Source organism: Lupinus angustifolius, unplaced genomic scaffold (genome assembly GCF_001865875.1).
Source record: "Lupinus angustifolius cultivar Tanjil unplaced genomic scaffold, LupAngTanjil_v1.0 Scaffold_514, whole genome shotgun sequence".
Lineage (NCBI taxonomy): Eukaryota > Viridiplantae > Streptophyta > Magnoliopsida > Fabales > Fabaceae > Lupinus > Lupinus angustifolius.
This window is the reverse complement of record NW_017727874.1, coordinates 105,458-116,566: the sequence shown is the minus strand read 5'-3', so window position 1 is coordinate 116,566 and position 11,109 is coordinate 105,458. Positions and strand designations below refer to the sequence as shown.

General features: G+C 31.7%; 1 pseudogene; it reads left to right on the top strand.

Moving 5' to 3' along the window:
• Positions 1–10,814, top strand: part of LOC109341592 — a 38,541-nt pseudogene extending 27,727 nt beyond the window's left edge.
• The last annotated feature ends 295 nt before the right edge of the window (positions 10,815–11,109 follow it).

Here is an 11,109-nt window from a genome sequence, read left to right as displayed (position 1 = left end):
ACTTCAGTTCTTGACTTGTCCTCAGTCATTTTGAAAATATTTTAAGGAAGTTTGTGTAACATTTTGAAAGAAATAAAATTAAAAACTAACCAACATTTTTAGGAGAACTCATAATTTTATTCTCCTTGGTTTTACTATCCTCTCCATGATAGTGATGCCTTTAGAGCCAACTCATTTTGTCTGCTTGTTTTTGGACTTGTTTTCCTATAAATCATTAGAACTTGCATCTTCTTTCTCTTTGAGGTTAGTCTAACAAATTACATGAATTTTTCAATGTCGAAAACATTATGTTCATGAATAAAGTTTGATTGATAGAAATTCCAATCAAACATCATGCTTTTTTCATGAAAATTATGTTTACAATAACAATTTAGGCATTTTTCAAGTCCAATTGATAAATGGAAATCCAAACAGATTTTTATGGAAATCCAATAGCACAAAAAAAAAACAATTTAAACAGCCACAAATAAATTCATTCAGATCATGATTTTATTTTGTTAAATGATAAACTAAACAACAACTTAGTAAACCAAATAACACATTTTTAGGAGTTCTTAAGTTTGGAAAAATTAATTTTTTTTGCCACAAATTGAAAAGCATGCTTTTAGTTTTTAAAAAAAAATATTTCTTAACTTAAAAATCATTAACTAAAGCATGTTTATGAAGATATAGGTTTAAGTATCACAAAATAAAATATGAACATCAAAAAATGCATGGTGAATACTTAACCTTTAAGGATTAGAGTAGCTTCTTTATGGAATTTTGAATCCAATCCTTTTTAGGTTGTTCTTTTGAAAAAGTTGATGAGGGGTACCTCCACATCACCTAATGTTTTTATAACAACAACAAAATGTTTCTTAACTAGTGGGTTTTCACTCCACTAATTGAACTTTTCATTCTTTTTGTGTTTTTTATTTTTAAATGTACAAAACAGAAAAATAAATTAAAGATGTACACAAAGAAAAATAAATTTATACATAGAGAAAATAAAATTGTATTTACAATTACTAATAATAAAAAATATAAGGATGAATTTCTATTATCTAGCAACTCCACGGTAGCAGCGCCAATTTGTTGAAAGAGTTTTCTTGCTATTTATTGAGACAAGTTTCTGATTGATTTAATTAACGATAGGTCGATTCTTTGCTCGCCATCTCGCCTTTGTTGGAATAAATCCCAACGCCGAAATAATGGTTTCAAGAATGTTCATTCAATCAAAAACTTAGCTTTATTGAATTATTAACAATTTCATACCATCTCGGCTTTGTTGGAATAAATTCCAGAGTTTCAAGAATGTTCCTTTAACTAAAAACTTAGCTTTATTGAATTATTAAAAATTTCATACAATCTCGGCTTTGTTGGATTAATTCCAACGCCAGTATAACGGTATGAATTTAGCAAATTAACACAAGTGATAATGAATGACATTTATTTTCGTTTTCCTTTATTAACCGAACTACTTCCTTATCAAAGGTTGGTAAAGAATAAACAAATAAAGCAATAAATGAATGTTAGTTGCAGAATTTAAATGATAGAAAATAAATGTTAGTTGCGGAAAATAAATGACAGAAAGTAAAAGTTAGTAGTTAGATCACTCATTATAACTGTGTATTTTTCCTTTTCACAAAGATACAATTGATGAATTAAATTGCACTTGCATTCAATGTTTCTTTCTTTGTCAACAAATAAAATTTATAAGTTAACACTTTACTATTACATTTGCATCTCTTTCAAGATTCAATTGTAGTATAGTATAGGGTTATGTCGAACCACAAAGAATTGCCTAATAGAAATGTACTCATACTTTGTATCTTTCATCAAAAGTAATAAAGTAACAATTAAAGTTGTTTTTGTGATTTTATGAACTAAGAAACATGAAAAAGTAAAGAACTAACTATTTACAAATTCAAGAAGGGAAAATTGATTTGAAAGATGGAATTATTTATCGACTCAAATGATTTTGAAAATATTACAAGTTATGTGTTATACTTTCGGTAAATTCCACACACCATGTCCAAATCCTTCATCTAGTGTCCTAGAATGATAAGATGATTTTCAAACCTTATGTAATACACCAAACAATAGTTAAGTGCCACTCATCGGAGTAGGTTGTCACACCCTACTTCAAGCTCCATTAACCTCATTTAGCCTTGAACATAAGTTGCTTAAAATGGATGCTTGATGTGGCAAGTGAGCTAAGGTGTAGCTTATACTTTTTAGTTCACTTGTCAACACTTTAAGAAGAAGCATTTTTTGATCTTTAAATCAAGTTTTAGGTGATCAAGCTAAAACTGCATTAAGAACTTCATAAAAAATCAAAACTACACCAAAAAGTAATAACTTGAATGTATTGAAATCAAAATATGACACAAATAAAGAGAAGAAATAACCTTACACCATAATCCAAATCAATATGTAGGAGCATGAGCCATCTATCCAAAGATGAGATGCTTTTGATTCCAAATGAGGTTACAAAATCATGGTTTTGCACTTCATTTGCCAACTCCATTTCCCTTGTATTTCTATTAACTAAAAACCTAAAAACAGCCTGAGAACACTCTACAAAGAGAGAGAACCAAATTGGGAAGAAGAAGAAGAACAAGAAAAATTTACATCATATGTAAAATGTCTTTACAATGTGTTAAAGCGAGGAGGTGGGTGTGCCTTTTATAGGCAAAGTAATGGGAGCTTAGCTGCCCTATTTGGCTGCCTAGTGCCTGACCATGCTCACCCAAGCTGGTGAGTCAGTAGCTTGTCCCATCTTGGACAACTTATTGTGGGCTAGGTTACATGCATGGTGACACCTCCTACTTGGCTATTCAGAAAATATGTCATGCATGAGGTCATATGATTGGCCTTCAAGTAAGAATAGGCAAGTTGTTTGGTGAGTTGGTCAAGCTTTCTTCATAGCTAGGTTTCTGACCTGCTTGGCCGCCCATCTCACACCTGGCCCACGCCCAGCTGCTTGGTTCCTTCATGGTGAAGGAACAAACCTTTCTTCAAGCCGAAGCAACCTTTGTTCCATGATTTTTGAGTTGATTTTAGTTGGTTACTTGGCACTTTTGACATGATTTCTTCAAGTCTAAGTAAGCATTTTGAGTTTATGCTTTTCTTTGCATACCTAGCTTGGGTTTCTTCATGGTGAAGAAATGTATATTTTTTCAAGCCTATGTCATCTTTTTGTGACAAGCTAAAGCACACAACATGCCATACTTAGCTTGATTGTTTTGAGCATTTTCTTCTGGACTTTTGGCTTGTGATTTGGCACGAATTCTTGGCTTTCTTTTAAATTAATCAATTTCCTACAAAATTCAAGGGAAATTGGACAATAGGTGATCAAAATTTATTTTATTCAAACATACAAAATTTACTTAAAAAGTATTGAATTAAGTTGGTTTTCACATTTTTGCATAGGATAAGTGCCATGAAAAGTGTATGAAAATTAGGTATTTTTGGCACTTATCATTACTCCAGGAGTAAGTTTTTTACTCATCATCCTAGCAATCAATTCTAAGGAAATCCAATGGTTTGAAGTAGTGAGTAGATCTAAACCATTAGATGTCCATAAAATTGATGGCTAGGATGTGGAGTAACTTTAAAAAACTTACTCTTGGAGTAAGTGAATCCCTCCTCTATAAATATTATAGTAAATTAAACTAACATCCATTGAGTTTTAGTGAAATTACACAAATCACCCCTCCATTTTTTACACCTACAAAAAACCCCTTGATTTTTTATACATATATTATATTGATTATCCCTGCATGAGAAATAAGTAGGATCTTTTAAGCAAAAAATGTTGATAAGTGTTATTAGTTAGACAAAATATGGTATATTGTGGAAACATGTACAAATAGTGTAAGTCAATATATTTTATTTATTTTTTGTTCGTTACAATATAATATAAGAGTGATTTAAACAATATCTCCTTAGAATTATTGATATGTGATGAACCAAAAATAATAAAAATGTCTTGACTCATGTTCTATTTGAATTTGTCTCCATAACATATCATACTTAATTACTTTATCATCATTTTTAAAGGATTATACTTATTTCTCTTACATGGGTAATAAGTGTAATGTATGTATAAAAATCAGGGTGTTTTATAGGTATAAAAATGTTGGGATAGTTTGTATAATTTCACTAAAACTCAGAGGGTATTAGTGTAATTTACTCTAAATATTATTAGTTGTAACATATAACTGAACTATTGAAATGATTCAATGACTAGCTATGTTATAGAAAACTATCATATTCAAAGTTCAAATCCTTTTGAAAAAATATTAAATTTTTTATATACAAAGTGATTTTGATTGGTACGGTATGATACAATTTGATTGATATTTTCCAATTTTGACATGTTTATTTACATAACCCTTACAATTATCATATTATACCAACATAGGAATTGTCTCCCCTATTTTCTGATTAAACTGATCTTAGGTTTTTATAACTATGGTTTTTAAAGTTGAAGAACTAATTTGACATTTCCCAAATAATTAACTGTCTTTAACAATTTAATATGTGTGGTAAATGGATGGATGAAAAGTTATTCATCAATCCATATAAATATATTTAAGTAATATTTTAAATTATTCAATTCATTTATATTCAAACTTAATGGATGGATTTCAATCCATACAAAACTCCGTTTTCATGGATTTTGATGAACGGTAATACAATCTATTTGATTTATTTTTATTGAAACTAAAAACACTTTTCCAAAAAAATATTTCTTTCAAAACTATCGTTTCAATAAGAAATATTAAAATCACTGTTTTTTTTATAATAAAATCAATGTGAAAAATAGTTTTTTATAAAAAGTGTTTTTAATATTTTTTAAAAGTGTTTTTTCAAACTTTTAACAATATGATTTTGAACGTTTAAGATTCTACATGTAAAGTTTATAATATATTTTTTAATCATTCAACAGTCTTTTATATAAACAAGTAAAATTACAATAAAGATTTTGCCAAGTGAACTAAAATAAAGCAAACCAAAAGTTTTGATATCCTCAAACATAGACAATAAATTAAACCACAAGATTAGTTAGAGCCTGCCACATTCCAACATTATTACTAGTTTTCATAATCTCTTTTCTAAAGTTATTCATCCAATATTATGAGCTTCACTCTTTGTCATCTATGTTCTCTTGTACTATCCGCAGTGCAATTCTTTTTTTCTTCACTTTTAATAGATATTTATATATGTTATATACTTTATAATAAACTTTTAATATTAACTATATTCATATGTCTTACAATTGATATTAATTTGATTTGAAGATGCAATATGCTAAAGGCATGTGACTTTTAAGGTTCTATATTAAATTTATTTAACATATATTAATATATAATATGTACTTAAGAACAAACTTTTAATTTAACTACATACACATGTCTTATAATTAATCTCAATTCAATAAAAAATTCAGAGTGAGAGTAAGAAACACTATGAGACTGACAGTTGAGATAGTAAATGAAATTGAAAAAACAAAGAACATTATTTATGAATGTTTGTTTTTTGGAGAGATGAGATATCCATTAGATATAATAGATGATTGCCAATTCATTCATTACTAAAATTACTCACTGGATTATATCTAATTAATTCCATTAGCTCTAATGGTTAGATTTAATTTTCTTGGATTTGAATGAATTCTATATTATGAATAATTTTGACACATCTATAATTTTACCTAAAAGAATTAGTTTACAACCAATTTGAATTCCTTCCAAAGTCTAGGACATGTTAATTAATATATCCTTAGGATTATTACTCCTTATTACCGCTTTTAAAGACATGCATTCGATTTATACCAACCAGAATGGTAAAAGTACCGCCCTTTGTTCCATCTTTAAAGTCTTTTTCTTTTCCTATATCAGAATTCAAGACTTACCACAACTTCAGCTGAAGGGCTACCCTTATCTTGTCCCGAGTGGCATCTAGGATACCAATCTCATGCTCCAAAGCCCAAAAGGTGCACAGCACAAAAGTTTGTGGACAACTTTTTGTAGCGCAAGTCATGCAAATTACAAGGTATAAAATGAAATTTGCCTAAAACTAGGAACAAAATTTTGTGAGCCCTTTATATTTTTTTCCTTTTGTTAATTAACCGTCTAAATTCATTCTATGTCGTGCTATAAATGACACAATCCTTGGAATTTTCTCAAGTGAATGAAGACAATCACTACCTAGTGGTGCAGCTGTCAAAACGGGCAGGCCCGATCGTGCCGGCCTGCCAAAGCCCAAAAATTTATAGGGTTTGGGTATCATTTTAGGTACTTTTTATTAAATCCGAACTTTTTTGTCCGGCTCGGCTGGACTATAATCAATCGGGGCTCAGGCCGGGCTGGGCTTACCCGGGTGGGTTCGGGCTACCTGTTTTACTTATATGTTTTAATCTTTTTTGAGATTTTTGGCTCGGTAATAAGCACTAAATTAAAATTTACAAAACAACTTATAATAAAAAATAGATAATAATATTATGTTATTGTGTATTTAATTAGATTTAATTTTTACCACAAAAATACAATAAAGAAAATAACGTTTACAACAAAACCAAAATCAACACAAATTGTTTATCATAGAGAACACCACACAACCAAATCTAATATAATAGTTCACAATGAAAATGTTGACAAAGAACATACAAAAGATAATATTTTTGTGAGTATCCAAATGTTTATATCTTAAAGTGAATTTATAAATTATATTGTGTTAGAGAGTGAGAGTCCAACAGAAATGAGAGATGTAATAAAATAGTTATGTTAAAAATCATACATGTGGACTTAACATCACGTCTTAACTCAAACACAATGCATTAGATCTATAAGTTTGGTTGCATTGACATAACAAATATGTTAAGAAAAGTTATACGTTAATATCAAATGATACATATTTTTTTTAATAGATTAAATGTTAAAATTTAAAAAAAAAAATTTAGTTTATGCGGGCCAGCCCGTCACAACCCGCAAACCGCTTAGGGCGGGTTTGGGCTACCATTTGATATGCATAAATTGTATCTGAGCTTTTTACTCCGGCCCAGTTTAGCCTGAACCCGATGTGGGCTTGCCCGAACCCATTCGGATAGCCCGTTTTGACACCTCTACCTAGTGGGGTCATATAATTTAATAAATATGAAATATCTTATGGCTCTATGCTCAAGGAGATGAGATTCTCTCAGCTAAGGCTGGAATAGATTGATTGGATAACTTATAATTTTTTAATTGAAAAATAATTTAAAATGTACATGGTTAAAGGTTTTGTAAGGCACATATCACAATCTCTTTCAATATTGAACCCTCCAATAATGAAGAGGATCGAGTAGGGAGCATAGAATCTAATCTTCTCATGCCTTTTTTTTTAGCTTTTCCTCCACCATAGATAAGAATTGCCCTCTCTCACAAATCCTCTCACCCCAACACTTTACTTTCCCTCTAACTTCCTAATATAAGAGGTTATAGTTCGGTTTCTTCTTCTTGTTCTACGTTCACCATTTTGCTCTTTTCTGTTGAACTTATGTTAGGAATATCATTGACAATTTGGGCAAAGCCCATGGGGCCTGCCCGCTTGCACGTTTGGGCGGGAAGGGCATGAAAATTGTGTCCATCCGCCGTAAAATGCCTGCCCAACATGTCATTTTCGCCCATGGGCATTTCAAATGGGTGGACAGGGCGGCCCATGGGCATCAATGAACACTAAAATAAGAAGTTTGATGGGTCAAGTATGGGAAAAGTAATTCATGTTCTCACCACTTGAGTGCATGTAACAAATTTCCAAAATTTAATATCTTACCAATTAAATGCATGTGTGGTTTATGCAAAACAAGATGTTATGTTTTATGTTTTTAATCTTACTGTCATACTATGTATCCATGTAATCTAAAGTACTATGTCATTTTTAGTTTTTTTTTTTAATTTAGGGCGGCCCGCAAGCTTGCCCTGTCCACATTTAGGGCGGGCATGACATGATATTTCATGCCCTATTTTAAAACGGGCATGCCCATGCCCGCCTTAATTTTGGTGGACATTGTGTGAACATAAGTCCTGCCCGCCCTAATTGCCAATGCTAGTTAGGAATAACAGTTATCTTCATCTTAGAATAGGGTGAATTTGATAAATAACATATTGGTACAAGTGACATAATCTTAGTGTAATTAATCTAACGGTGAAAATTATGCAATATCTCTGATGACAGACAACCAATATTTTTATTATTATTTGGGTGTCACACATTATTTTATAATTTATTACGACTCTTCATGAAATAAGAAAAACATCTCCTTTTTTTCCACAATGAAACATTATGTTTATTTTTATTTGGGTCCCACAACATCTGCCTCTCTCCTCACTTTTTCTCCAGTTAACAACAACAAAAAATTATTCTTATTTAAGAACAAAAGTTAGAAAATAAGAATAACACAATAGAGAATAGAGTGAAAATGTTCGTAGTCTGTTAGGAACAACCTTCAGAACAACCACTATATGTTGGTAGATGTGTACAGTGCATGAATAACATTAAACTTTCCTTAATCTCACCCTAAGCTCCTAGAATTTTCTTGCTATCATCTTTTTTATTCGAAGAGAATAAGCATATCTTCTCTTAGTGGAGTTCTTTCACTTTATGCATTTATTGATGGTCTTAAAAGTCACTTTGTTGTAAAGGGTAACCACTTATTCAGGGTACTATGCCTCCTTCATACTTCCCTCCTCCTCATGAAGCTCACTTCCCTTCGAAGAATTCGCCGCCTCGAAACCGTGTGGGATGAAGATGAGGATAAGTTTGAAGATGTTGCTAAGTGTAGGTCCAAGGTTGCCAGGAAGCTAATGCTTGAGCGTAAGACAGGAAGGGGTCAAAACTCTCTCATTCGCGCCGGCTATGGTGGATGGCTTCTTACACTACTGCCTCAGCTGGTGATGTGGACTTTGTTATGTTATTGTTGAGAAGGAACCCTTTGCTTGTTTTTGGTGAAGGGGAGTATGGTGTCACTGATATACTCTATGCTGCAGCAAGGAGCAAGAATTGTGAGGTTTTCAAGCTTCTTCTCAATTCTGCCCTCTTAAGAAAAGAGTGCCTTGGCAGCAGTTGAGCAGAATTTGAAGAGGAGTTGGATGAAAGTGCTCAGGTTTTCAAGAGAGATATGGTGAAGAGGGCCATTTATGCTGCAGCCAGAGGAAAGAATTGGGAAATACTGAAGTAGATTCTAGGAAGTGGTACTGAGATTTTATCAGATAGAGATGCCCAAGGATGTACAGTCTTGCATGCCGCAGCTGGTAGAGGTAAGGCAGATTAATGTTCTTCCAACATGTATTATCATAATGATTGAAATTGAAACACATTTTTCCAATTGTTAGGGTTAAAAAGGATAACCATTTGTACATTAAGTCATTTAAATTGCACACCATATCATGTAATGTGGCCACAATATTGCAGTTACGGTATGATATCGAACCATAATGATTTGGTCACATCGGGTCGCAACATAACCGTATTGGACCTCATTTGGGTTGTATTAGGTCATATCGGACCACATCACGTCATATGAAATTCAAAAATATTTTTTAAATTACAAAATAATTCACATTCCAACAACTGCAATCTATATTACAACGACCATAATGAATAAAATCACAGTAACCATAATTGTGACATCAATTTAAAATACTTGATTAGACTCTAATGAAGGTTGATGTTAACTTGTAAAGTAACTTATTATATGACAAACACTTATATTTTTATTTGAAAGTTTTGAAGAGAGTTAATGATACAGAAGTTCAGTATGTCTAAACTTAATTGTTGCAATTTCATTGAGGCATTAAATTAAGTTACTTATTTTTATTATATTAATGATGCAGGTGGTGAGAAATCTAATTGTATCATATGATATTATCAACTCAAGTGATGCTTTAAGGTAATACAGCCTGCATGGATACGGATACGTGTGTCGGATATAATACATATCTGATACGTCGATACGCAATTTTCTAAAATATAGGATACGATACATTCAGAAATACATGTATAAAATAGTAAAAAAATACATAAAATATGATAAAATTATAAGTGCAAATCAAAATATCAAAAGTAGAAAATATAATGGAACTTATAAATCATTGTCATCCAAAATTCCTACCAAAACTAGAAAATATAATAGAATAATTCATAAAATTGATAAAATGTATCCTATCTTATCCTATTTCTTGTTGAAAACGTATAACACCAAGTCTAGTCCTGTCTGTTATGTTGGGAGGCGCTTAAAGTTTCTTCTTCAGTGGCCTATGATGAGAAAAGAAACCAAAAGCAGCAGCCTCAGAAAATGAAGACGTTGATCGTGTGGATTCTTCAAGACCATGGAAAAACTTGGAAAACTCTTCATTAAGGTAAAGGCACTCAAAACCATGCTCCTTCTAAACAACAAATATTTTACTGCAAGCCTAATGCAAGGTGTATTTCAGGTAAAGCCACAACTGCATCTTCCTACTCATGATTCAACTTCTAGTCCTTTTAGAGAGATATCTATATCTTCTCAATCTTCAATCGACAAACAAAACCAAGTTGGGATAATGAGACCCTCTTGCACCAATTGGTCAATAGATGATGGTACACTACAGTTGAATTACAAGCAGGGGTCCTTCAATAAGAAAATGATGAATCGGTATTTTTCTTTTGGAGCACAAGGCCAAGCTTTGGAGGATGCAGATAAGTGCACAATGTCAAATGGCAGTCATAAGCTTTTTAGTTCTTTAGTTGCACAGATGTTACTAAGTTTGTCCGAAAGAATATATTGTCACCGATGTTGTAATTGTTAGAGTAATTCTAATTAGTGGTCCATGTTCTTGAAAGTTACTAGTTTAAATGAAAGTGCATAACGTGATGATGATTAACAATTGATGGATCAAACTAGTGGGGATGTTGTTAACTCTCTCCCCTCCCACTTCACGGGTAATTTCCGTGAAAGAGGAGGAGTTACTTTCTCCAATAACTCATCCTAAACCCTTCTATAAATAGAGGCACTCATGCATTGGAAAAACATCATATTCCAATGCATGAATTAGGATAGAGAAATAAATTAGAGTAATATCATGAATTAGGATAGAGAAATAA